Source organism: Dermacentor silvarum, chromosome 1 (assembly GCF_013339745.2).
Source record: "Dermacentor silvarum isolate Dsil-2018 chromosome 1, BIME_Dsil_1.4, whole genome shotgun sequence".
Taxonomy (NCBI): domain Eukaryota; kingdom Metazoa; phylum Arthropoda; class Arachnida; order Ixodida; family Ixodidae; genus Dermacentor; species Dermacentor silvarum.
In genome coordinates this window covers 86560190-86588028 of record NC_051154.1, presented here as the reverse complement: position 1 = coordinate 86588028, position 27839 = coordinate 86560190, and the positions used below count along the sequence as shown (strand labels likewise).

Genomic DNA, 27839 nt, shown 5'->3' with positions numbered 1-27839 from the left:
TTATGAAGCAAACATAGAATGAATACAATGAAACTATGACTGTCTTTATAGTCTACTTTCTTTACATGCTTATAATTCAAAGAGAAAAAAAAAAAGCAAGATCTCGACTCCCCCTAGGCTTCTTGATCTTTTATTGTTTTCCCACTTCAGTGGGATACGACCAAAATGTCTGACGTGGCAAGAGAAGTGCGCTCTCTCTAAAACCCCGCGGTTCTCGGAAGATTTCTGCGGAGGCAGGAGGATGACTGCGCTCACGGAGCAGATGCCTACAACCCTTACAGTGCGAACAAAATTTCGCCAGCTCTTGAGCTAGACGCTGCACGAGGCTGGCTGGCTATGGTTCAGTCCCCGCGCGTCCATAGCCGGCACCGTTCCAGGGCGAGAGCGAGAAACGGCGGGCTTTAAGAAAGCCCAGCGAGTCGCCAGGCGAAGAAAGCGGGGAAAGGAGGTGGGCGCGCGCGGTGGCGAGAGAGGCCGGCGCGATAGCTCCCTATCCGAGACAGATCTCAAAGGCTAGTGACCCCTTTTAATGAAAAGTCCGAGCGCAGTGCGCACAACTGCGTAGCCTGTATGTGTATACACGGCGAGAGGCACTAATGGAATCGTGAAAATATACTTAGCGGCGCCGCTTGAAGGCCTGCCCATTAGGGGCCAGTGCAAGGCACAGGACACATTCATACGTCACAGACGCGCGGCAGGAGGGGCCTGCCGCACAGCATACGGAGCAAGAGAGACAAAAGCAGCCGTCCTTTGTTCTTGCGCGATTGGGGCCTTGTGTGGCGGACGGGAAAAGGGGGGGGGGGGGGGGGGGGGGTGCGCGTGTCTGCGCGCAAATAGGGGACCGCGGACGGTCGCGAAGCCATTGGTGCTTCTCATTGGGCGGAACATGACCAGTCATTAGGCCATAAGAAAGTTGCAGTCCGCGCTTGCTATAATCCCTTCTCTCCACCGGCCCGGTGCGGTCGTCGGCGTCGCACTCAATAGCGCGGCCAGCGCTTCTCTCCCTTCGTTTTCCGTGGAGCGGCTCCTTGTGCGCTTCTTGCCACCCCGCCACGTTTTCTCCGCTCGGCGGCCCTTCAGACGGACTCGGGAGCAGGAATGTTCTCCACCGTGTGGTGGTACTATAGTCGGCGCCCGTGCGCGGTCATCGCTACATTTTATAGGATTTTCGGTTCCGCTCGGCGGCCCCGAACCTTTTCTGAGGCCGCGCGACGAGATCTGAAATGGGCGCCGCTGATTACGCAAGGCGCACAATCGCGTTTCGCAGCGTCGAGCCGAGCCGCCGCCTGGACCGCATCGCCGGCACGGAGGCGCTGGCCAAATGGTCCCGCACGGAAGGTAATCGAAGGGCTTAGCAGGGGGCGAGCCGTGCGGAGAAATCTCGGTCACATGACGTGGCGGTAGTACGACGGAAGTGCAGATGTCAGATGCCACCTTCGATGTGAGCAAAGCGGACGAAGTGGACTTGTCCGTCACATTTGGCATGAACTCTCGCCAAAATAATCACGCAAAAAAAAAAAAAGAAAAGAGAGAGAGAGAGAGCGGAAACAGGCGGTGTTTCCAGTACCTTTTTGATGTTTTCAGAAAGAACATGCAGAGATTATAAGCTTTGATTTATGACAATTTCTAGTTCTCGAAATCATGTTCATCAATGACGCTGTTAGATTAATTGTATGGCAATAATGATAATGATATTAATATTATTTATTATTTTGGTGATTTTATTATTAGTGTAGATAAGAATAAGTAAGTTAACTAACAATACGAAGGGTTCTTCTCGTGGAGAAAGTATGACTATTCCACGGCTTCTAAAAACAAATGGCCATTTATCGACCGTAGTGTCGAAGGTGCTGTCGCAGTCATTAGATTCCAGTTCACTGCGAGGCCGAGTTGATGGTTGGGAAGGCGATTCCATGGTAGACAACTGATAATGCGCATTTTCTATGCAATTACAGATCAATATCATTGACAAGCGTCATTTGAAAGCTACCGATAGAACCAACCCACGCAAGCCCCGACACTTAGCGGACGTAAAACACCAAGGTGATTCGCAGAATTCTCGAATTTCTGCAGCTAGTTCATTGCCGACGAAGTCCTACGCGAAGGTGCACAGCGGGCGTTTCTGTAGCCGCAGTCGAATTTAGAGTAAACAAAAAAGAGAGACAATAATATGTGGATGTGTCAGCATGAACTGCTCTCTCACATGTTTTCGCAAAGCCAGTTAAAGTTACATTTCAGCAAGAATATAATTACGCATTTACTGTCCACAGGCACGGGAAGCTTTAATGTAGATTCAACCGGGTAACCCAAGGAAGTCATAAATTAGGTAGGGTGGTGGACTTGCGCACGTATGACACGTGAGCAACAATACGCGCCGCCGCGGCGTACAAGCTGTGGCGCTGTGCTGCTAAGCACGAAATGGCGGGTTGGATGTCACCATCCATGTTGTGGCCCAGCCGTATTCCAATGAGACTGGAATGCAAGAACGCTCGCTAAAGGAGCCTAGCGGTGCGCGTCAAGGAAGCCCATGGGGAATGCATTTTCTAACGATTCTTTCCATGTTCCATTCTTACTGCTTCTCGTCATAGCTCGCAGCGAAGCCACGACCCCGTTATCGCCGATATCGGCCATTCTGTGATCATACAAAATTAATAATATCGGAGGAAAAATATTATTTACAAAATATATGTGGTCGAAATAAGTCCGCAGCGCCTCCCGCACTACGACGTCACTGATAGCCAGATTGTGGCTTTGGTAGGTAAAGCCCCTCAGCAGAGCGAACCGAATATACGGTCATTTATTACAACAGTTAGACTGCCCATCTGCACAACCTGGTGCTGCGTCGTAAATATTCAAATTTATCATCCGCTCCGCTGTCAACACCAGCTGTATCAGCCTGCCTGCATTGCTCAGAGCAACGAGCAGGCCAACTGCAATTTGGTTGCCGGTAAGCGCATAGACAGCGACATCGCGAAGAGCTGCCCGGCTGGTGAACAACCCAGCAGTGCTCACACTGTCAGGGAGAATAGGCCCCAGTGCTCAAGAAGCAATAGAACAGAGAAGCGCAAACAAGGGGACAAGAAAAGAAGAAAAAATGTAAGTGATAGCTATCCGCGGACTTTATGACAAGTTCATCAAACAGGTTTCCCATCTGCGGAGCAGTCTATCAAGGCCTACAGCGCACACGCTCGTATAACTCACGCGACGTCAAGTGGTTGCGCGATGCAAGAGGCTGTATGGCGGACATCGCACAGAGCGTAAAAAAAAAAAAAAAAAAAAAAAAGGGGGAGAAAAAAAAAAGCAATACGTAGGAGCGCAAAACCGTAAAATGCGTTTTACTAGCGCCATGCAAACAGAAATATTATTCAATTTATATGTGACGCATTACACAGACGGCCAGAATGACGACATTTTAATAGCCAAACCAAACTAAATCGTGGCTTAGTTGACCATTGGTGCTTAGTTGGCGAAATGCTATAGCCTAATATTAATATCAGAAAACAAATGTGCAGCCGCCGTCACCACCACCACCACCACCACCACCACCACCACCACCACCACCACCACCACCACCACCACCACCACAACCACAACAACAACAACAACAACAACAACAACAACAATAATAATAACAGCAGCAGCAACTACACGACGACGACCGATAAAAAATAAGCCTGCAATTATTAGCCGTAACCTGAATGAAATAACGATTCCAGTTGGCTTATGATTACATGGTGCTGCCACCAGTGAAAATCATGTAGAGAACTTGCAGTTAATCGAAACTTGCCAGCCATTGCTAGTATACGGAAGTGGCGGTAATTTCTCGCCTAAAACTACAAATACCATGAGGCCAGTGCACGTTCGATTTATACATTTGTAAAACTAGGTAAGTCCCAAAAATGCCACGTAAGTCCGATGCGCACAACTTCTCAAAGTGTATATTGTCGAGATGTGGAAAGCCAAGAACGAGAAGGAATGGAAGAAAGAGGATGACGAAGTGGCGAAACAACAAACAGGCAAAAAGTGGCGAGCAATAAGTGCAGGTTGCACTCATGTGAAAAGTGTTCTCCCCAGGGTACACAGATGTTTGTGCGAAATATCTTGAAAACAGGCGTGTGTTATGCGCGCTGATTTGCTCTTTACGCCATAACGGTGCAGAATTGTAGAATTTGCTTTCGAAGCAGCATGTTCCATGGCGTGCATCATGCAGACGGCTTTCGCTGTAAGTTACGATCGTAGAGTGGAATATTCTGCGCATTTCCATCAAAATGTATGTATGAATGAGCAACAAAATATCCACTGCTTCAAGGAATGCACACTTGATGTTCCTTTTAATGCCAATTGCATACAAAGAGGAAATCACGGGGATTCCTTTTTTTTTTTTGTGCTCCACAGAATTGGACAGTTCGCACATTCCGATTATATGCCACTATAAATTAAGATGGCGTTCTAAAGAGAAATCACTATGAAATTTTCGGTGCGATAAGTTTAGAAACATCACAATTTTGGTGCTAGCGACTTGGTGCTGTCTGGAGCAGATGAAATAGATCCATAGTGACATATGGAGTTTGAGGTCATTATAGGAGGAGGGGCATGCAGTTCGCTTATTTAAGCTTTTATCCTTAATTAGAAAGCCAGAATATTACGCGACTATACAGGGTGTCCCAACTATAATGCACCAAGACTTAAAAACCTGCAAATGCCACGTAGCTGGACAAAACCAAGGTAATGTTGTTTTCAGTCACTTGGAGATACTCAGATATTTTTTTGCATCCCGTCTAATTACATAATTAGTCTTAATTAATTATTCATATACTATCTTTCTGTATAGCCACACAAGAATATGACACCTGGCTGCTACGTCCACAACAGCAAATAGAAAAAAGAAGGCTCATCAGGAGCCTTCTTTTTTTCCACGACCTTCCACGACGTTTCCTCTTGTGGGTGTGCTACTGCTGTCAGAGGATTGACCAGCAGAAAAACCTCAGCGTTTGTGTGCGCCACGCACGTAATCCAGAGACTAACAAAATCAATGCAGAGTGACAACCACGGACTGCAAGCACGTATATATGGCGCACTCATAATGAACCAAGCGGAGAAGTTTTCTCAGTGCGCAATATTAACTCAAATGGCTGCACAGACGACCGCGGCTTGCCAGCCCTGATTCGCCGTCTGCGGGCTTTCCCGGAAAGTCTGAGCGAGGCCATTGCGAGGCGCGTTTCGGTCGCCTAATGAGGTCCACCTTTTCTACAGGAACAAATGCGCAGAAGCTGACCTGCCTGTCTAGGCGCACAGCCGCAGCTGCGCTAATGCGCCCGAACAGCACAAACACACATGCGAGCTACAGACGTTGCTTTCCCAGCCCCAGAAAAATCGCGACCAGAGCGACCGCGTTGTAGATCGGGAGGCTACAGGACAGAACTCACCATGATGAAATTTCCTTCCGGAGCTCTCCGAAAGCAAGGCAGATCACCAGATGGCTACGCATAGAACAGCCAATCACGGCGGACTCTGCAAAGAGAGAGAGAGAGAAAAGAAAACACGATTTTGCAAAGGCAAGACGCAGCAGATGTGTTGAAAACGAACAAGCCGGTCGCTACGTTGGCTTTCGGAACGCACGTATAGTGCTTTCCAAAGGCGCACTCAACAGCATAATTTCTCAAATATTTATTTATTTATTTACAGTGCACCCTCCAGCGCCGAAGCATTAATGCAGGGGAGTGGGTGCAACAATAAAGTGACGAGCAGTAACAAAATCACACGGAAGGAGGACAAGGGAGCAATGTATCAAGACTAGTAAAACAGAAATGTAAACAATAGGTATGAGCAATAATAGATTTAGTCTACAGCAACCGGCTTAAAAGAACAGTAACACCACAAATGATTGATCAGTGGCTGGTTTTGAAAGAACAGTACAATCACAAGTCATTAATTAACCTTAAAAACACTTCACGATGAGCACCCACAATTTCAACCGGCAGCTTATTCTGCAGTCAGAAAAACTACGGGGACAAAATTATTACTTCATATAGTTCGTTTTGCAGGCCATTTCACGTATTTTAAAACTGTGGTCTATCCTGTTTGAAATATAGTGGGGTGTCTTGAGGTATTTTTTCTTATCAATGCCTGTCGAGTCGGTGTATATTCAGTGTAGAAGTTTAAGCCTTTGCTTCTGGCGCCTTATCTGTAGCGCTTCTAAACCGACGTGTTTCTTTATCTCATGCAGTTATGTTGACATGTCTGGAGTACCGCTTTGAAACAGACCTTTTGCAACGGCAGACGAAAAAAAAAAATCAGATATTAGTATCGCGTAACTCGCTGGGGTCTATGTTCTAGAATAGTGGAGACAGCGGTAGCTTAAAGAGAAGTTGCGCATCCATTTCAGGAGGGACAACGTTCGGTCCCCTAATTTCCATCACCGGGGGACGTATTTCCTAATTATAATTTTTTTCCAATTAATATCCATTGTTATCATCATCCGACCCGCCGAGTGGTTGATGCTGGCGATAGCGCGGGCGCGGCTTCGTGTGAGCCAATGACGACGGCCAGAAAGAGTGGAAAATGAATAGAAATATTGGGAAATACAGCCGTGTTCCTGCTCGCGTAATCCAAGAACCATAGAGCTAGTGTGAGATCTCACAGCCTTCCTTAAAAAACAACTACAACAAAGAAAGAAACGAAGTCCATGACTGACCGGCAGCTTTCTCGAGTCATCATCATAAGCAGCCTCTCGCGGAGACATTGGTCATCCCTTCTTTTTTAACGCGATGGCGTTAAAGGCCCCGTGTCGCAGAAAATCTGGCGTCGGCGTCGGCGTCCGCGGCCGAGAAAATCCTCCCGAACCATCCCGACCGCTCGGGCCCTCCGCGTGGCGCAGAGGCGTTAGTGAATTGAATTTCTCAAAGTAAAATGCGTCGGAAAAATCTTAAAGTACGACTTAACCACAACCTGCAGACATGATAGCGTCGGAGTGTAATTTTGAATGTACGAGCAAACATATTTCTCTTACGCGGAAACTCAAACACAAAACCCTTTTCCATCATTTCTACCATTCATACAGCGGCGCGCCCCGGTTCGTTGCTTGCAACAACACCGTCCAGATGGCGCTCGCCTCCTCGGCAGCCGTGCGCGGCGGCGATCTTTGAGAAAAAAAGAAAGCGGCAGTTGCCGGGAAGCCTGACAAGCAGTCAGGAATCTTTGGATGCTATCGCGTTCCACTCTTAAAGGCGAAGCTTAAGCGTCCTGCAAAATTTTTTTCGACTTTTGGACATGTTAAAAAGTTGGACATGTTAAAAAGTTCAAATTGAGAGAAATCCTAGACCTCACTAACCTATGGTCACTGCACTTTATCCTACCTAATACTTCTACATCCTGCACTATGCTGGGATCGGCAGAGAGTATGAAATCTATTTCATTCCTTGTCTCTCCATTAGAGCTTTTCCAGGTCCTTATTTACATCATTTGATACATACCACAATAAAATTCACAACTGGACTTCCGATCAACTGAGGAGCTTGTAAATTAAAAACAACAGAAAGGTGGTCGTATCTGGCGCACCATCAAAGACAGTAATGACACACAGGAACAGCACATGACTAGATGTTGAAGTAGCAATACTACAGCGTGTAAGTGTAATACTACAGCTTGCGCATCTTGTTAAAGGTATGCGAACATGGCAACATTGGCCAAGTAACGCATTGCTTTGTTTAAATAGAGAACTCAAACTCTTAAGCTGCCAAGAGGTGAGACATCCTCATTGTATTACGCCACGGAAGTAACTGAGCAGAATTTAGCTACTCCACGCATTCCCTCGGCAACTGGTGCCCCTGCGCAGAAGTTACGGCTCCCCTGCAGAACAACGATTCGGAACACTCACCACTTGCATCTGGCTTTCTCCTTGTAGATTAGAATATGTGTTTAATCCTCATCGTCGAACAGAAAGGAAGGTTCAGCACTTTTATATGGGGAGTTCTCAAATCGAGTATCAATAAACTATCAAAGACTATTCAATTTGTATTCGAAACTTCAAACAATCGCACCCCCTTTACAGAACTAGTGTTTATTATTATAATTTTTTAATAATCGTCATTCAATTAAGAGGAACGTTAACGTAAATTGCACACTTATTAGTACCGCTTCAGAATGAATATTAACTTGCCTAAATGAAAACAAACGAAAGGTTTCTGGTTACATTACATTTCCAAAACGAGCACAGTCGGGGAGCTAAGTTGAGCTACACGCCAAGTTGCGAGCGGCAACCTCATCGATGAGACGCCGTGAGATTGCACGTGAGATTGCACGTGCATGCTAACATAGGCTGCGGTTGTAGCGGCCTAAATGAGCGCAGCGGCGGGCACCGAGCTCCGGTCATCGGCTCAGGGAGTTGTTCCATCATTCAGTGACGCCGGAACCATAAACACATTTGAGGCGAGCAGACCTTCGCTGTTTCGACAGAGCACTATCGGCAATGGCATCCATTGCGTCCAATCAATCGAGGGCCAGCGTAGCAGGCCAAAGAGACAAGCTGTACTTAACAAGGATACAATAATAATTTTTAATGCTGTTCTGTAGAGCTGTGGGTGCAAGCGCGCCTCATCTGAGGCGTGCCACAAAACGCGCACGTTACAGTCAACAACGAAAGTAAACATGGCGATCATTGAAGACATATAGCTACGCAATTAGCTTCCGGGAATCGCTCACATTGTAGCGGTAAAGTAGAAAAATAGACCAGTGAAACGGCGCTTTGTTCGTTTGCTTTATTAGCGTCACCCCCTCCCCCCTTTTTTTTTCATCCTTTCCACCTTCGTTGACTCGCTATCAGTCGGTAAACCTTACTGGTCCGAAATCGGCAAAGTTTTCTGTCTCGGTTCTTCAGTTACTGTCAGTAGTGAGTTTCAAAAGAATTGCGATAGAAAGTTTAGAAAGTTAAGACCAGTTATACTGCTATATCGAATGGGGCTGCACAAGGTCTTACAAAACTATGGATAAGATTAAAATCACAAGCCGCCATGGAACTGCGAGGTCACTGCTCATGGAAGGAGCGCAGACATTGAGCCACGCCAACAGGTCGATAATATACAATCGTGCTCACTCCCCACCACTCCTCTTCGTTCTCGTGAACCTCAAAGCAAATTTTCAAGTAATTCATTTAACATTGGCGGAAACGTCGAAATACGATGCGCACGATATTGAACCAGCGGTCTAATAAAGACTATTCTGAAATGCAAAAATTGTTTACATTTTGCTAACGATATTAAACACCCTAATGTGTGCTTGTGTGAACTGGTTTTCACTTTGTATGTAAGCCCCCCCCCCCCTCCTTTCTTTTTTTGCCAGTTTTCGGTGAAAAAGTTGAAAGCGTTCGTTCGGCATTTCGCAAAAAAAAAAAAAAGAAAAAGGTGTGGCAAAAAAGGTATGAACGTGAGTACTTTGCTTTCGTCATCGATTACAAAAACGCAAGGAGGAAATACAAACCTGGAAGAATTTTTGCCATTGGTAGAAGGGCACGCTTAACACGGAGCTTGCTGTTTCATTGTTTATAAAGGGCCAAACTGAAAAAAAAAAGAAGTTCTGCTAAAGGAATTAGGTCCACTAAATCCCTCTACGAAAAATGCAATATGGAGCATGAAAAGCTAAACTTGTGGGCATACAAATGTACTAAACACAGCAGAAACTTTAAAAAATGCCGCCATAATTTGAAAACGGAAGAGTTCATTCTAAGTCACCAAGTGGACACGAACAAAGAATATCAATGAATATACGACGTAGCGCTCATTCTTAGATCTAGATATAATTCATCAGAAGCCCGTATGTGAGGCGGTTGGACATGTTCATGCTGTTGGACAAGCATTTATGCTTGCAGATTTGCAGAAGAAACCTAAGGTAAGAACTGTTTTTCAATCGGACAGTAGAGCGTGTATTGTCTAGTATGCTCATGCGACTTTCTGTACTCTTCATAGAATTCTCTCAATCAAGGAGGATACGCGACTTGACGAGAAAAGCACAGAGGTCTCCTACCTGCGAAACGCCAAAGGTGTTCACGTTCTCTCAAGGAGAACGACAAATGAACACGCAATAAATATGCGACGTGAAGTCAGTACTTGAAAATTTTCGTTGAATCCGTAAAAGCGCTTTCACTTAGCCACTGTCCGAGGCTGTTTTGCTCATTGTGATTATATGCTTACGCTATTTTACTATACACGAAGAAAATCAGGGATTAAGAGTCATCAGACCAACATTTCATGAGGTCAATTCATGAGCGTCGGCCATCAAGTGTGGATTGCTTTGCGATTTCGGCCCCAGCAGCTACTTTCTGCATTACTTGAACGGCTTAGCCTATAACTGACGTTGTTGTACGTAGGCAGCGCTGCTTATCGGAAACTCATCAATGTACTCGACAACTTTGAGAAGCGCTGTTCACCGAACGATCACTCCTGTTGGCACAAACGGGACTTCAGATTACCATTTGGCTAAGAGACTCTTCGTTGCTGCCCGATCAGCAATCGCCTCAAGTGGATGAGCCATGTTGTGTCGAAGCGTGTCGTAACTTTTCTGCGCGTCCGCCATTGGCCGTGCAACGTATTTTCCCTTGCTTTAGTGAGCAACGCGCCCGAGCCTGCGCCACATGAAGGGGCATTTGACGCCGAAAAAGATTGGCGGCCACTGTCGAGCGCGTACACACGTGGTAACGACGGCGAACGCGTCGGCGGTACACAGTCTCTCAGGCGGCCGCTGTATAAAGAGGCTCGGCAAAAGCCCGCGGAGGACACTTGTACGCGCTTGCCTTCACCACGCTGCCGCCGGTGGCATAAAAAGCAGCGCCGGAAACAAAACACGCCAGGCATAAAATCGCCCAGCGAGTCCCTCGGGCAGGTCCCTTCTGGCTTCTCGTTTCTTCCTTCCCTCTGACGCCCCTCTCAGCTTTCCGGACCAGTATCCATAAACTGAGCCGATCTTATCAGTTCCCAGGGCAGGAGCCCGAGTCCACAATTCAGACGGCACGCTGCCACGCCGCCCTGGTGGCGAGTTTATGCATTGTATACATTAGCGGAAACCGCAACGGCTCCGGGGTTCGCTTTAAGACGCTCTCCGAGGATTTTACGATAAGGGTCGTGCAGCCGTATACCACCGCGAATAGACCCACGGCGCATAAACATGCACACATGCGTGCGGACCATATCGCGCTCCGGGTGGGACTCTGCGCCGCAACACAGAGCGTCGCGCGCCCTCTACTCGCGCTGATGAAAGTGGGAGATCGTCAGACTTCCCCTCCCCGCTTCCCACCCCAGGCTCAAGTGCTCGCACGACGCCCGTGCTCATCTCTCTGGACGTATATGGACACACGCACAGCGCCCTCCGGCGCGCACGCTTGTGGTTTGCATCACTAACACGTCAAGGCGAAAGCACCGAGCCCGAGAAAGAGAGCGAAACACAGTGTAAAGGACGCTTGACGAAGGGGAACGAGACGCGGAAGAACGATATTTGAGCGCACCGAGACACCGAGTCGCACAGATACCAAATGTACGCCTACCAAAAGTTGCCTATTTTCTTCCCTCGGTCATAGTGCGCACAAGCAAAATCCGGACCCGGACAGTGCATGCAGGCGGGCTTTACTCGCTTTAGGGACTACTGGCTCGAGGCTGCCAACCCGAGTGCGGCTTCCCGTAGTTCCCGTTGAGCGTGCGACCTTTACGGCAGATCCTACGGAGACACGCGTTCAAATTAAGAAGGCCGGAAAATCTAATGCAGCCGGCGACGCAACACGAAAGCAAAATAAAATAGAAACAGAAAATTAAAAGCTCGGCTGTATATACGTATTTCCCACCAGAACCACTCTAGGATCCCGAGTGATTCTGCCAAGTGAACGACTTTCGGTGGCCTTTTTCTCGATATTGCGCCCAAGGCAACTTGCAGTATACTCCGCCATAGTACATGCGGCCACAGGAGAGTAAGGCGTGGGCTCGCTTTCTCTTGTGAACGTGTCATCGTTGCGAAGAGCTGCGCTGCTTATGTAATTAGCGCTCATCTGCGTCTGACGTAGGAAGCAGGCTTACCTAATCAACAGAGTCATTTATAGAGGAAGTAGGCAGCTAGTGACGTGCCGACGGCAGTGCATAAGGCTTGCAGGAAGCATTTCATAAGCTTGCTTATCTCTGCATAGCGCAGTTAGCGTCGGAGTGAACGCAGATAGATCAAAACTGCTAATGAGAATAATGACTGACAGATAATAACACACGACTGAGCGTACTTGGCGTGCTCAATATAAAACGAAATCATTAACCAGTACGTACCCACTGCCTCTGCTCACAAAAGTGCACCTGAAAAGGTACCCGGAAAACAACTTGAACGTGCTCGTAATCTATGAGGAAGAATAATCAGTGAAACCGAGAGGCTCGATTTTGCAACAACCAATCATACGAAGGCAACAGACAATGAAGCAAAAGAAAGCACACGGAAATGAACTGCTTCTAAAAAAAAAGGAAAACAAAGAAAGAAAAAAAGAAAAAGATTACCCAAGGAGGAGGGTTAAACTTGCGATAAACATCCTAGTTCGTATTCTTAATAAAATAATAAGATTATGCAGATCCAACATAAATTTTGGAATCTATGTGAAGCGAAGCTTTCGGCAAGCGGTTAATTAAATGCTATGGAAACGTTCATCTTCTGCACAGCGTTTTGCAGCAGAGCGAGTATATACCTGCCCGATAAGTAAGCAGTAAGACGCGGCCACCGCCACAACGCGACCCATGCAATCGACGCGACCGCGCATTACACAGTCTGCAGGATCAGCCCACTTTTCAACCCGCTATATCCGGGATCAGCCCAGATTACTATTATACACTTTTGATATCCGGCCTGCCTTGCTCGGCAAGAACGCGACCGAGCAGACGCGCCAAGCTCCGGGAAAGAAAACGTTGAACGTTCCGCTTTTATAAAGGAATTTTGCGCACGAAGACGTATATTTGTCGTAGTCAAGACTGAGGATATTTGAGTACCATTTGTCGTTTCATTGCGCAATGCCGTAGAGAACACAGACGCCAGATTGAACATCTGCATGAGTAGTACAGATGGGCTACATATAAGCCGCCTCGTTATATACCCGTACGAGTGCTGTCCCATGCGTGAGCTATTGGCAAGACAGTAGGAGCCGCCTCGATCAACGAAGTCCCGGAGGGGTCTATAGAAAGCTTCGCTATGAAGGGACAGCGGAGGTGAAAAATAAAAATTATCTGCCAGCGGGAACCTAACCCACAATTTCTGCATAAAGTGTGCTGTGGCTCTGCTACTAAGCTATCGAAGAAGAACCGATGTTTGCCTTCGATAGCAGATTGTTTTTTTTCCCTCTTGTGGCCGTGCGGCCAAAAGAGAAACATTATAGATTTGCTAAACGTCAAATCCTTATGGACGGCGTCAAGTAGGTGCCAGCAACATTCTGAGAGCCCACCAGCCAGGTTCCGGAACTTCGTGCACTTTGCCGGGTCTCGTGAAGGACCGTCTCTCAGCGGTCATCATGTAAAAGAAATAAACAGAATTCTGCAGCAATGATAGAGCAGGGACTCGAACCTTGGATTCTTCGAACCTTGGCGCCACGTTCAACCACGCGGTGTCGTCGGCGCCATCGTGAGCTCGGAGGAACTAAGTACTGCTTATTGCAAATTGTACTGCGCATGACGGAGGGCAATGTTTCGACTTCGACAACAACGAGCCGCAGTTGGAACCGACGATTACTCAACATACTCAGTTTAGCAGTGAAACGCACGGTAGTCTCGCTATTCCAAGCTACAGCCTATCACGTGTACTCGCTTCGTTTGCCATGTTAAGAGGTGGTGACGTTTCAGTGGCGCTGCTGGTGTTCATGATGATGGTTTCGATGACAATAGCAATCAAATAAATTGGAACAGGAATAATCGTCAAATCCATCGAAGAGGAAGTGGACGAAGTAAGCCACGTGACCGAAAGAATTAAGTGTATCATGGCTGCGAGGCGCAAACGCATTTTGCATGCCTCCTCCTTGCCGGCACCTTGCTCCACGTCACTAAGATGAATGACAAAAGGAAAATTCAGCGGATGAATGTTGATGATGCAATTAGCACTTCATGCTTAGAAAGAACCACAGGTGGTCAAATTAATCCGGAGCCCTCCACTACGGCGTGCCTCATAATCAGAACTGGTTTGGCGCGTAAAACCCCAGAAAGAAGAAGAATCATTCCAGCTATACTGTAGTCGTTATTGTATGTTGTTGTTGTTGTTGTTGTTGTTGTTGTTGTTGTTGTTGTTGTTGTTGTTGTTGTTGTTGTTGTTGTTGTTGTTGTTGTTGTTGTTGTTGTTGTTGTTGTTGTTGTTGTTGTTGTTGTTGTTGTTGTTGTTGTTGTTGTTGTTGTTGTTGTTGTTGAGTGTAGTGTGCAAGCGTTTGCATACAAAACGCATCGGCGCGCAGGAATGTTGGACGTCAGGCGGTCCCACCGACACATAATATGTACCGTTGCTGGGTTACTGTGATGCGCAGTTGTAGTCAAGAATTGAATTGGTTGTGACGACATATTGTAAAGCTGCGTCTACACAAAAATTTTAGATTTGCAACTGTGGTCTGGCTATGTACAGCTATTGCGATTCGCCGTTCATTTTCTGGATTAGCCTAGGCGTGTGACCAAGCAAACCATCTCCATTAAACATCATCTTTCTAGCGTGAATGTTTTGCCAACGGCAGAATATTATTAACGCCGTCATTTAATCTACATAGAGTCCACTAAAAAGCGTTTGCACATGCGTGAAGGGAATGACTCGGACATATATTAATTAAAACATGCTTGCCCAAATGTCGTCGTTGGCCCTGCGGCTTCTGGCGACGTCTTCGGGGGCGGTGGAAGGATAGGGACGGTAAGTATTCACGAAGCTAAGGGCCACCTAAGGGCTCTACACAAGCTAAAACATGCTCGACATGCGTGGCGAAAGCGCGCCTCCAGAGATGATCACGTGCGCTGCGCCGGATGTTCACGCCACACAACACTGCGAGCGCGTTACTCAACACCGCGGCTGCCTCCAAACATAAACACGCAGACACCGCGGAAAAGCCCCCGCCGCATAACACGGCGAACGAAGCGAGTACACATGAAAGGCCGTAGTCTGGAATAGCGAAATGAAAGAAGACGAACGCGGCGAAGCAGGTTTTCACGCCACGGTTTATAAAACATAAGAATAGCAAGGTTTCTATACAAAAAAGCCACTGCAGGCCCACACGGCACCGGATGGTGCTTTCCATCAAGGTTCTAAACTGCTATTAAGATACAAACACTCTCTCCCCTTGGTTATGCGGTCACTACGATGTGGCTCAATGCCTATTTTGTTCCACTCTGATGTTCAGATATATGCAAACAAGCAGAAAATATTGCACTGCTTCACTGTAATAACTGACTCGTTGAGCACATGGAAACAGGAAAAAAAAAGCATTATTGATTAAGTTGATTTAAGAGAAAGAAAATGAACCCAGAAAATAAATGTATAAAGGTTGCTTTTATTAACATGAAATGAAAAAAAAAAGAAAGTAATAAAAATAATTCCAGTAAAATAAAACTAAATAAAACAATACAATTTTACTTTTCCTCCTCACACGGACGCTGACAGCTTGTATAATACAGGCATACAGCCCCCTGACCTGCATTACCTCTGTTGGAATGGAGAGATGACGAACGTCGGAAGAAGTTATTGTATGCAATACATCCGCCTTTCAAAGCGACAACGCTAAAATAGTCAGAACCAAGAAGTGAAAAAGACTGATAAAAGTTCAGTGCAAGGCAATAACACATAACAAGAAAGGAAGAGAGGATTTAGGAGGAAGAATCAGGGGGACTTTCATTACGATCAGATCACACTATTTGTATGCATCAAGAGTAGAGCTTAAATTTAATTATGTGGCCTTATGATAAAAGTTTTGTACCAAGTTTAAACGACTGTCGGAACTATTTCTGTTTCTCAACTGAAGTTTCAGAAAGTGCAAGTTAATAATTTGCTCTAAAGATACATAGAACTTTTGATGGCTATATAACCTTACAACATTTATTTAATAGCGGTGGGACTGCTCTAGCACGTTGGCTTCCCGTTGAGCTTAAATACGGACGGTAAGATACACATGCGAGCTGCAATATTTACAGAATAAAAATCTGGAATTACTGTACGGATACCACTGAGAATTGCGAAGCAGCGCGAAATGCATGCACGAAAGGAAGACGTAAGATACACACAGGCTCAGATTCCTATGTCGAACCAACTAGGCTAAGTTTCCAACCTGGTCAACATGCCACTGGTCATTGAGTGTGATAAAGTCTAACGGTTCGTGCAGACCAAGCACGCGGTTAGCTTTAGCAATTACATCACGTAATAGTGCCAGGGCAGGTTGCCAGATATATAAGAACACCACGATAGTTGAAGGATGATAACGACTCAAGAGACGTGTTACCAAAATAACAGCGTGGGCATACAAGTAAAGCTCGAGAAACGCACATTGATTAGCATTTAGAAATGTTCCATTCCATGCTCCACAGTTCGCAAAAAGCACGTATGTTAGTCAAGTCCGTCGGGAAAGGAGCGACGTCGTCTTCGTCAGCTATCTTACGGTAAGTTACGCAATCATTCACAAAGAGGGAAATAGATACAACGTTAACGCGCAAATACTTGATGAGATTTGATAGATAGATAGATAGATAGATAGATAGATAGATAGATAGATAGATAGATAGATAGATAGATAGATAGATAGATAGATAGATAGATAGATAGATAGATAGATAGATAGATAGATAGATAGATAGATAGATAGATAGATAGATAGATAGATGCAGGGAGGTTAGCCATGGTCGCACACGGTTGGCTGCCTTAACGTGGGGAAGATGAAAAGAAAAATTAGTAGGGAGAAGGAGGGAGAAGGAGCGTCAGTGGGCACACACCCGATGATGAATTTTCAATCAATGATGAACATTAAAAACAGTTAAGACCTTACAGTGGACCCTTGTGGAACGTCTGAGAACACTGACAGACAGATGAGACATGATTATTACAAATTACTGCTCACAAATTCAGTACGGCTCGTACGTTTGGCACAAAGGCTGGGATCCAGTAAAGCGCAAGTAACGTCTAGATTTATTTGACTCAACTTAGAAAGTAATCAATGATGACTGATCTTAGAGAATGCTTGAGCTATGAATACAGAGTCAAGCAACAAACGCCGTCATCTGTAAAGGCACGAAGCCGTACTGCGCAAGAAAAAAAGAATTATGAAGCCGTGTTGTGCGAGAGTAAAAAGCTGGTTAGGCTCTAGAAAGTTAACGAGATGGGTGAAAATAACTTTTTCAAAAATTTCACATAGTACCGACATGAGTGAAATTGGATACAAATTTGAGGGATTCGGTGTTACTCCAGAATCGTGCGCAGGGACAACAGCACGTAAGAAAAAAAAAAAAAAAAAAAGCACGACGGATTGTTGGAAGATATTCGAGGCCGTTTTTTAAAGGTTTGGTGGTGATGATATGTGAGCGACATGACGTGTTTTTAAGATTCTAGATAACGGTATAAATTCCTTCGGAATTAGTAAAAACGGCTTCTTTGGGTAAGTAAAGGGGAAGTGGTGAGGAATGTTGTTAACACCTATTGGACGAGAAAATGCTGTTATAAATGTGGCTACGTAAAAGAGACGCGCATTGTTCCGCAGACACCGGGCTTCTCTTCCGTCGTCAACCATGCTATATTGCCGAGTTCGTTGTCTGGTACAATATTCCAAGAAATTTCCAGGTGATAACGTGTCTGTTGGTGCCATGACACTTGTAACTAACATAGGGCCCGTATATCTGGCTGAGAAGAAAGTATAATAAACCGTGTCAGCAGACTATAGCTTGCCAGTATAAGTATAAAAAAATCTTCCTTGCGCGATACCATCACGAATATCCCCGTTTTGTTTTTATGCTAGTAGAAAAAACTATTTAAAATAAATTTAAAGCTCGACTCCAGGTACGTTAGACTCTACCCGTACTACGTGTGCCCGTCGGTTCACGTATGCAGTATCGGCTGTGTCCAATCTCACAACGTCGGTAACCGGCGTACACGTCTTGCCCTTGCATACACCTCTTGTTGGTAGTAAACGTCAACAACAATAGAAATAACGATCGTGGTGACGACACAAAATGTGTATAAGCTGCAGAAAACATTTAACGCACAATACGAAAAAAAAAAAAAAAAACGCGCACGCGTAGCCAAAAGAGAGAACAAGACGGGCACATTTTTCAAGTTGGATATGTTCCCCGCCCTTGCTCAAGAAGACAAAGTCACGCGGGATCCCGAAGGTAAAAGTGCATCGGCACGACGACGAACATGCATATTCGCGCGGCAATATTGCAAAAAAAAAAAAAAAAAAAAAAAAAAAAAAAAAAAAAAAAAAACAAACGGCACTCTGTGCTGCCCAAGCCAGTGCCCGAGATATATTTATTTCATCACTTTGCCGTGCAAACGTATACAGCGAAACACAGCGCAACTTTTAAATGTTCCGAAAGGCCGATCGTCTGGCACAGGTAGCGCTGTATACGAAGCAAACAGCAGCAACCACGCGCTGAAGATGGCTCATGATGTTGGACAGCCAGCGCTTACTGCTTGCCTTTTTTTTTTCTCCAGTGACGGGAGCTCCCAGGTAGAAAGAAGCGAAACAAGACACGAGAGAGTTCGCGGGCGCAGGGATTGAGCGTTGGTTAATTATTTAAGGGAATCCCGATGGTGCGCCGCAAGGAAAACCTCGACCCTGTTGCTCGGGGCGGCGCACTCGGTTCTGACCGTTACTACAATTAGGCATCTGTGCGCGCACCCACAAAGTGTGGTTCATTTGATAAGTCGCGGGTGGCGCATCCCCGACAGAGCCGCCTTATCGAAGTGGGGCGCGCTCTGGTGCGCCGCTTTTATGACTCCCGCTTTGAGCGGAATTATGGGAAGGTTTGGGGACCCATGGCTCACGCCACTTTTCCCCATCCGCACCGCCGCCCGTAACAGGTGCAGCAGTGCGGAGGAGCGCGCGCACGCCGCTTGATGGCGGCCGCCTGGCTGCACAGCCGACGTGCTCCCTCGTCGGGCTAATGAAGGCCTCATAAAAAGACGGCCCTACTCGTGCCATTGCCCAGACACGACTCCGGCGCTTGCCTGCCTTCTTCGTTGTCCCAAAAAGGGAAAGAACAACGCGCCAAAGTGCGCGCACACCTCGACGCTATAGAAACAAGCCGAGCCTGAGTATGGGTGTCGTATATATATATACATATATGCACGTACCTCGTTTCATGCGGCCAGCGATGCAGCTGCTATTGTATGCGCGGAATCGCCAGTTTCATCTCTTGAGGCAGACGCGATAGTCGGAACAATGGGGAAGAAGGTGTGGCGACGTTCGTAAATCGACAATGTGAAAAGTAAGACGTATAACACCTTTGGCTTATTGAAGGGGCTGCGCCGCAGGCCCTTTATAGCATGCCAGCTTTATTACGCATACCATGTCGCTAATACATCACTCTGTATATATATATAAACATGCGCCAACCAATGCACGGAGACGTAGAAGTAGAAAGAAAGAAACAATCGTTTAGAAATAAAAGGGCCTAAAGACGCAGTGCGCATGACTGCTTGCAATGTATACGCTTTCGAGAATAACGTAGACTAAACGCAAACCGCAACCGCGTGATTCTACAGGCGCCGGGGGAGCGAGCGCGCCCCCCCCCCCCCCTAACCTCCTCTCACTAACTCAAAAGAATATATTAAAGACGTTTTCTAAGTGAGCTGTTTTCTAAATTGTGGCTAAAAAACAAGAACTGTCGACAAGCCGGTTCTAAACTCGTGGAAACAACAGCCATACACGAACAACGTACAGCGAAATAGGCAGCGCTGCCAGAGGCAATGTGTGCGGAACTATAGAGCATGCAAAAACATTTGGCGTTTGAATGCGTCATACGGAGAATAAATATCGTTTTAGTACAGCGCGATGCCTGCCCCGAGGCTGCTCATCTACACTGTAAACGAAAATACCCCCACATGGGAATTTTACCAAGGTGATGTGCCCTATATACTCCCATCCTTGAATATTTATTCCGATGTATGGGAGGAATACAACGGCATTCCCTCGTTTCACTCCGCTCACAACCTGTGGGAGGATAAGGGCGGACATGACGTGATTTTATTCCGCCTTCAAAATGTTGTTCTCCCCGGGAACTCCGCACAGGGAGTTTTAAAAAACTCCCCCGCCGGTACAGGTTGGTCACGTGGTGCTTCCCATAAGGCTGTGCGCCGCGCCAGCGACCGGCCGCGTTCGGGGGAGTCGGCGGTGCTCATGGCTGACGGTTTGTTTACATCTGTGAAGTGTCGTTCTGTGCCAGCGTTTCGCCGATTTTCTTTCCTATACTTCCTTCCAGAAAGTGTTATAGGCGTGCCTGAAGCTCACTGTATCTCATCTTCATGTGCGTTAGCTGTGATCACTCTGCTGGCAACGATGAATGCAAGAGCAACGATTTCAAGTGCGGAAAAAGGCTTAGTTGTGACCACGAAGCTGCCGGTTGACTCGTGATGTCGGCTCGGGTTTCTGGCTGTGCTTCCGTGTTGCGTGACCTTGGCTTGTGTTCCTCAGTGTGTTCAATACCACTTTTATGTCCTTTTGAGTATGTTCTGACATCGTCCGGTGTAAAGTGCCGCGTAGCAATGGCAACAGCAGCCACTGTTCGAGCGACAACGTCCGTGATAGCCGCACATGAATGCCATATTCCGACTTCGTCACGGTGCTGTGCTGCCAGTAAGTTATACCGGGGTGCAAGCAACTCTTTTATGAATCTGTGTACGGATATCCTCGCCCAAGAAATACGGTAGGACGTAAGTACGTACTGTGAATATAGCTTCTTACTGAGCGATGTGAATTGAATTGTTATCGCGCAGTTCTGTTTTGATCACGTCGTTGCTTCGGATATTGCATTAACATCATGCTCCATCCAACATACTGATTTAGGAGCATACCTGCTGGCTCCGAGCGTGAGGATTCGTTTGCCAGATCAGCGATATGGCTCCGTTTCACAGCCGAGAGACATTGCTTGGACGCGGAGCAAGTAGTGCGGTCAAAAAAATGTATGACTACGCAATTTTTTGTGTTACGTAGGCTGCTACGGGTCATGCTCACATGTAATAAATTGTTATCCTGCCACAATTCTTTCGCACGAAGCTAATTTTGTCATGAAGCACGCGCACGTACATTTTTCTTGCGTACTGTAACTAACGCACTACTTTTTGGCCGCGGACGCCGGCAGTGTGCGAAGTCGCTTCAGCGCTCATGGAATGGCATTCTAACTTTGAAAAATTATGCCATGAACGTTGTTTTTTCAATATTCTAAGTTAACAGTTCCGTGTGGATTTAGGTTTCATGTTACTTTCAGAGAGGCCGATCTCATATGTGCGAGCCTGTGAGTCGTAATTCTGAAAACACTACAGCTGCTCGCTAGGCCGTCTCGAGGCCCACATTATCGTGGCTATATTTACTGGCAGGGTTGCTTCTTGTTGTGTGTCGAGTGTGCGTCGGATGTCATTCACAGCTCTTCATCGGGTGTTTCTCAAATGTTTGTGTTTATGTATTGCTTGGTCTGTCTGGTCTCGTTCACTTGTTTCGCAGAATTTGGCTTATTCTTGTGCGTATATTTCAGAATTTGACCCGAAGCCTCTACATAAAAATTCTCCACGCAAATTGACGTGTTTTTTTTATACTCCCGGTACACCTCGAAAAAACTCCGTCCAGCTCGAAATAAAAAATAAAAATGACAGAAAAAAAAAAAACTCCGATGGCACCACGCAAAAATTCCGCACGCACGGAGTAAAAATTATACTCCGATCATTCGGAGCATAATAAACTCCCAACCGGGGGGTCCCTAGAGGACAAGCATTATACTCCCACCTGAGAGTTATTTCCGTTTACAGTGTACTAATATGCGCGCATTGCGCAGTTGCTTGAGAGCGCGCACACCTGGCCCTTCACACGAGCATAGCGCTATAGAGTGAAGTCAACTCAAAGCTACGACCACTATTTACCTATTGGCGCCTTTGCCGTTATACAAATTGGTACTAGCTATTGTAAACAATTATTATCGTAACTGAACAAACAAACGAATGCATTCTTTCAGTTTCATCACCAACAAAACGAAACGAGAAAGCAAAGGTGACACATTAATTCCGAGTTAGGAGGATGCTATCACACTTGCGTCACTTTTAGTCTTCATTGCCTCTGTCAAAACCGTATCCAGATAACATGTGACACACACACACACACACACACACTCACACACACACACACACACACACACACACACACACACACACACACACACACACACACACACACACACACACACACACACACACACACACACACACACACACGCGCGCGCGCGCGCGCATTAACCAAGAAGTCGAAAGCTGTCACCCGACATTCATTTCCATTATTCCCCAAGCGTCCTGCGTCATGCTCGCTTTCTACGTGAAGTTTTCCGGTGTGACGAGAAAGTGCAATAGGGTGGACCGGCAGAATGCATCGACGAGAACGACGCTGGACTCGCACTCTTCGAGCCCAGATGGCGCACTGTGAACGAACAGCAAACGGCCAACGCCCTGGCGCGCAGCGCGCCAGCGGCCGGCGCTAATTCATACGGTCCAGCGTCGTCTTCCCGGGCCCGTCGCCACGGTCTGCAGCGGCGACCTGCGCAGGCGCACCAACCTTTCTCTCTGGGCCGTATCTAATTATCGCACCGTAAAGGTTTATTGCGTTCTGACCCTCTCGCCGAGGCGCATTTCCCGCGTACCATACCATTTCAGCGCGGCACTGATAATAACGAAGGGAGGGTGTGGAGAAGGTGGCCCATAAATAATAGTTTTTTTTTTCTTTCGGGCCACGCACCAAAGACTCGGCCGTGTAACGGCTCTGGCGAAGAGCCGCCGTGTGACATTTAAAATGACGCTGCGTGTCTTAGGAATTATAACCGCAGATAAGGAATACGGAGAGCCCGAACAAAGCCGATAGCGAAAGAAGGCAGAAATTATATATACCGCGAGATAGATGTTTACGAGCGCGGCCGCGACACGCTGGTAAGTGCGTCACGAAGCTGGCCATCGCTCTCCCATATAGAAACGAGGCTTCCTTTTCTATCGCTCCCCTTTCACTTGCGTGACTCTGCTGGGCCGGATATTTCGTTGTTCGCTCACGTGCGAGTGATGTTGGTCTCTCTCTTCCATATCGCACGCGGCAAGAAGCAGAGCGAGACGCATTCACCCACAAGACTACTGTAAGCTTCCTCTGGCACTTATATCTGCAAAAGCTTCATTGTATCTTTCGCAAGTATTCGTTAAAAAAAAAAGACAAGAAAGAATAACTAAAGGCTCTTTGCATAAAACTGGGACTGAAAAGAGTTGCGATTGCAAGGTCTCCGTTACACGCGGTGCTACTGACGCACGTGCTCATCAATCATTGATTCAGGTGCACGTTGACGAACTTAGGCTATAGCAAAGCCCAGATGATGCAGATAATGTACGCACCTTGGCGAAAGCTGTATTCACTGCGACGTTGTATTGTGGCGCCATCTAGCTTGCAATCGGCGAACGAACGCTGTTGCCCAGGGGATTTCTGTGCGCCCCTTTTTCTGGGTTCAGACAAGACGACAGAAACCAATGTGCACACTATAAGCATAACTTGCTATCGCAAGTAAAAGCGACACCACACCAATAGAGCCGTTGCACCGGCCAGAGGGCGCTATGACGTTTTCGCTTATCACCGCAGTTTCGCCGACAAGGACCTACGTAAACGTTTCATCGTTCGTCTGAATGTTGTGCACCGAGCTTTGCCTAGCTGTCCATAGCTCGCGGATATTCGCGCTTCCAATCTCTATCGGCAAGCCCGATGAGTCATGCGGAGCACGCGCACTTCGACATCTTCCGATATCGGGCAATTTTACCTCGTGATAAGCGATCGGAGATGTCACGGCGAATGTGTATCACGTCGCTCCAATTTTGCTTCCTTCACTCGCTAGGTTGGGTGTTCTCACGCTGCCCTCGGCTTCTTCAGCGCCAGTTGCCTATAGTACAACACGTTCGATCTCCGTTGCTTTCAGTACGGTTACGTTGGTTGCATGGCACAATTAGAAAGATGCATATCATTTAGTTTACTTGCATATAAAAATTCAAGTGGCTCGCGGGTGCACTATCACTGGTGAAATTACAGGGGAATATTAAACGACTTTTGCTCTGCATTGAAGCAAACGAGCTTCTTTGAATAATTACAATGTGCACAAAAAAGAATAAAGAAACAAGGAAGCGGTACAATGGCTTGTATCGAAAGCTACTGTATGAATATGCGAATTTAATTCATGTGTCAGAGGTAGAAATATTTTTCTCAGCTCAAGCCCAGTTCAAATGGCAAGTAGCCTATGTGCAAACATGTCTTCGAAAAGAACACTAACTTGTTGGGGAAACACCGGTGCCGCTAGCGTTCCATCGCGAAACGTTCCAGGTGGCATTCGTGTGGAACATTCCTCCAGCGCATTCTCGGCATTGCGGCATACGGCGGTGTCGCGTCCCTTTTATGCAGTGTAATAATCACTCTGGTAGCGTAGCCGAACTATGTGAAGGAGATATTATATTTGGCAACCACATGGAATGACTACTTTTGACTCGAATTAGAAAGGGAGCATTGAATCCGGGTGACGCCACTTCAAAAGTACGTATAAAGTAAGCGCTCAGTGGTCGTTGCCAGTTTAGAAATCTTCGCGGAATAGCCTCCTATAGAGATAATTACTAGCGCGAACTTCGAAAAATCGTACGAATGTCCCACGTGCGGACGTCGCACCAAAGGCATTGCGCAAGTTGCGAAGTTGCGTCGCGGGCTTTTCGACGTGTGCGTGAACTATATATCGATGCGTCCAAGTGCAAACGATAAAAGCAGAGGGACTTCTCTCGGCTGTGCAATACATATGTGTTCATGCGCGTGTGTGCGGTTCTTATTTAAGGGCAGCATCGGCGAGCAAGAAGTGGCCAGCGCGGAATGAGAGCAACGGCGCCGGGCGCTTTTGTCCATTAGCAGGCACGGCCCAGCGCCTACGTCGTCAGACGCCCGGGGACGACGGCACGACGCCTGGGCCTGCAGTGTCTTACTCGGAATTATTTTCTGCAACATCCTCTTTTCAGCCTCCTCGAAAACTCACGATTCATTTCTCCCCGCTCTTGTGCCATCACTAAACAAAGGCAGCAACGGCGACGAAAGACGAGGGGGCCAGCTGTAACTGACTTGTTTCCCACTGTTTTCATCAAGACGGGCGCCCGCCTTCCGTTCCGAACGACCAATCATTCTTGCGACATGGACGAAACACACACACACACGCACACACAATACAGTACGGGAGACAAAAAGAATATGGCCATAATAACCGAATAGCGAAACAGCGAAAAAAGTAAAATGGGAAGACAGAGAGCGAGAGCAGAAAGAGGAGTAGAGAAATCATTGCTGCGTCCAACTCATTAAAACTTCGCCAAAGTGGTCATCGGAAGCCGACATCTCTCCTCTAGAAAGCTCCCCTTCAAAGTTGCGCCGCTTGCTCCCCACGAAGCTATTCCGCTCTGAAAAATCTTTCGGCTCGTCGTTGTCGTCGCCGCCACTGCCGCTGAACCCGGATCCCTCCTCCTCAGGGGGGCTCGGCCACGCCACTTCCGCTCTTCCCCGACGACTGTCGAGATGTCTTTGTGAGGTGAAGCAACAAAAGTGCAACGTATACAAGTTGGTTACGCGAAATGTAGCACCAAGTGACTGGCCATCTGGCACCACAGTGCGCGAATCGAAGCCGGCCAAGAATCAGCGAAGATTCTGCTGCCCCGTACTCACTCCTTTCCCCACTGCATCCCGTGCGGCTACACAGGCACCTCCCGCCGCACCCAAGAGCTCAAGAGAAATGGACAGGAACGCGCACACGATAGCCTGGCGTGCGACAGACCCTAAGGACGTCGGGGAAGTGCGATTTCAGCAGCCACCTCTGAAGGAAGCCGATGATATTCAAGGTAAACAAGCTAACACGACGTCAGAGTGACAAGTAACACGAAACATGCAGCCTTTTTAAACCATTTATACAAATGCGCAGGATCATTTGGCAGTAATATGATATGGTTATGGATGCCGAAGATACACAATCTGGAAGCTTTCACCACGTGCGAAATAATGACAAGCATAACGTCCAACACTAGTCGCCATAATATTCATCTACGCGTATCAAGCAGAAGTGCAATCGGAAGTAGGCACATGCAATTGGGTAGCTTAAAAAAAAAAGTCGACACTAAGCACATGTTTCAAGGCCTATACACAAGTGAACAAAGCTATAGGACGGGAAACAAATTCACAAGCAGGCACAATGCGCTGCGTGAAAAATCAGCAAATCACACTGAATGCATACTATAACGGAATTCAGCCTCCACGGTAACGCGAACATATCATTAAAATATTTCATACCAACATGAGATTATTGTAGTTAGCGTCCGTATAATGCCGGTAAAAGACCAAGAGACGCAACAAAATGAGGTTAGCTACTGGTCGGCAGGCTTTGAGCGCACCTGTATTTTCCTTTACATTACAGTGTTGAATTTATAGATGAGGAAAGATTCGCGAATTTCCCGCTCATGGTACGAGCGAAAACCGGATTCGAGTATCGTTGCTCTGATTTGATCGAAGGGGTGACCAGGCATGTTGACATGCTTTGATAGGGGAAGTTTGGGAAGTGTTATATGGCGTGAGACTTATGATTATTGAATCGCGTTCTGAACAACGTTTCTGTTCGCATTCAAGCATGTATATTGGAACTATCACAGTTGACATTCCCTTTGGTTTTTACCCGGAAACCAGTAGACGAGCTGGTGACAAATTGTGTAGTTACCTTGTGCGCACACATCTTACATCCCGGTTTACCACAGGGAGTACAACCGTTTTCTGTAAACACTGCGAGCTTTCAGGATGAAAGAATTTCGAGAAGGTTTCTTGACCGTCGGTACACAAACCTCAGTGGCCCCGGGTAAATATTTTTTAGGCGTTTGCTTTGTGTTAGGATGTTGTGGTGTCGTTTCAATATGACAACTACTTTTGGAGTGGACCCAGAGTAAGTCAAGACAAGATTCGCTTGATATATGTCGGTAAAGGTGGGATTGGCGTTAAGAAGATTGACCCAGGTTAGTTGGTCTGCACGCTTAATGGCGTCATCAACTATTTGCGGTAGATGTTTCCGTTGAAGGAGATAATCCTTTAGTTCTTGCCACTTTGAAAGGAAATCATCGCGGTTTGAGCATATTCTTTTAAACCGACGCGCCTGGCTATTAGGTATTGCCGTCCTACAATGCAGGACGTGACTGCTCTGAAAATGGTGTTAGCCAGCGCCCCGCCACCACTCACAAACCATGGTTTCTGAGTGGTGGCGCTGGCTAACACTCCCAGGGTTAGTTCTAGTTGTAAAACATAAATACCCCAGAAAGTGGATGGGAAAACGGTTCCGCGGTAGCTCAATGGTAAGACCATCGCACGCATTATGCGAATACGTGGGATCGTTCCCCACCTGCGGACAGTTGTTTTTTCATCCATTTTCATTTCTATTAATTTATGATTTCTGTAATTAAATTAGTATGTACAAGTAATTTCCCTTATGTTGTCTTTGGTGTCATTGTTTGTTGGCTTCTTATGATATGATTATATATCAGACGCAGTATTTGCATCTGGTTGACCTCCATGCCTTTCCTTCCCTTATATCTCTCTCAAAGCTGTATTGATTGAACTTTGCGTC

The 27839-nt window shown here is 46.7% G+C and overlaps 1 protein-coding gene across 2 annotated transcripts in view; it reads right to left on the bottom strand.

Moving 5' to 3' along the window:
* Window positions 1–27839, bottom strand: part of LOC119431810 (zinc finger homeobox protein 4) — a 314132-nt gene that overhangs the window by 115070 nt on the left and 171223 nt on the right. For both annotated transcript variants that reach the window (XM_037699276.2, XM_049670602.1), the window contains one exon: window positions 5427–5511. The gene's annotated coding sequence lies outside the window, so the exon portion shown is untranslated. The remainder of the gene's footprint in view (window positions 1–5426; window positions 5512–27839) is intronic.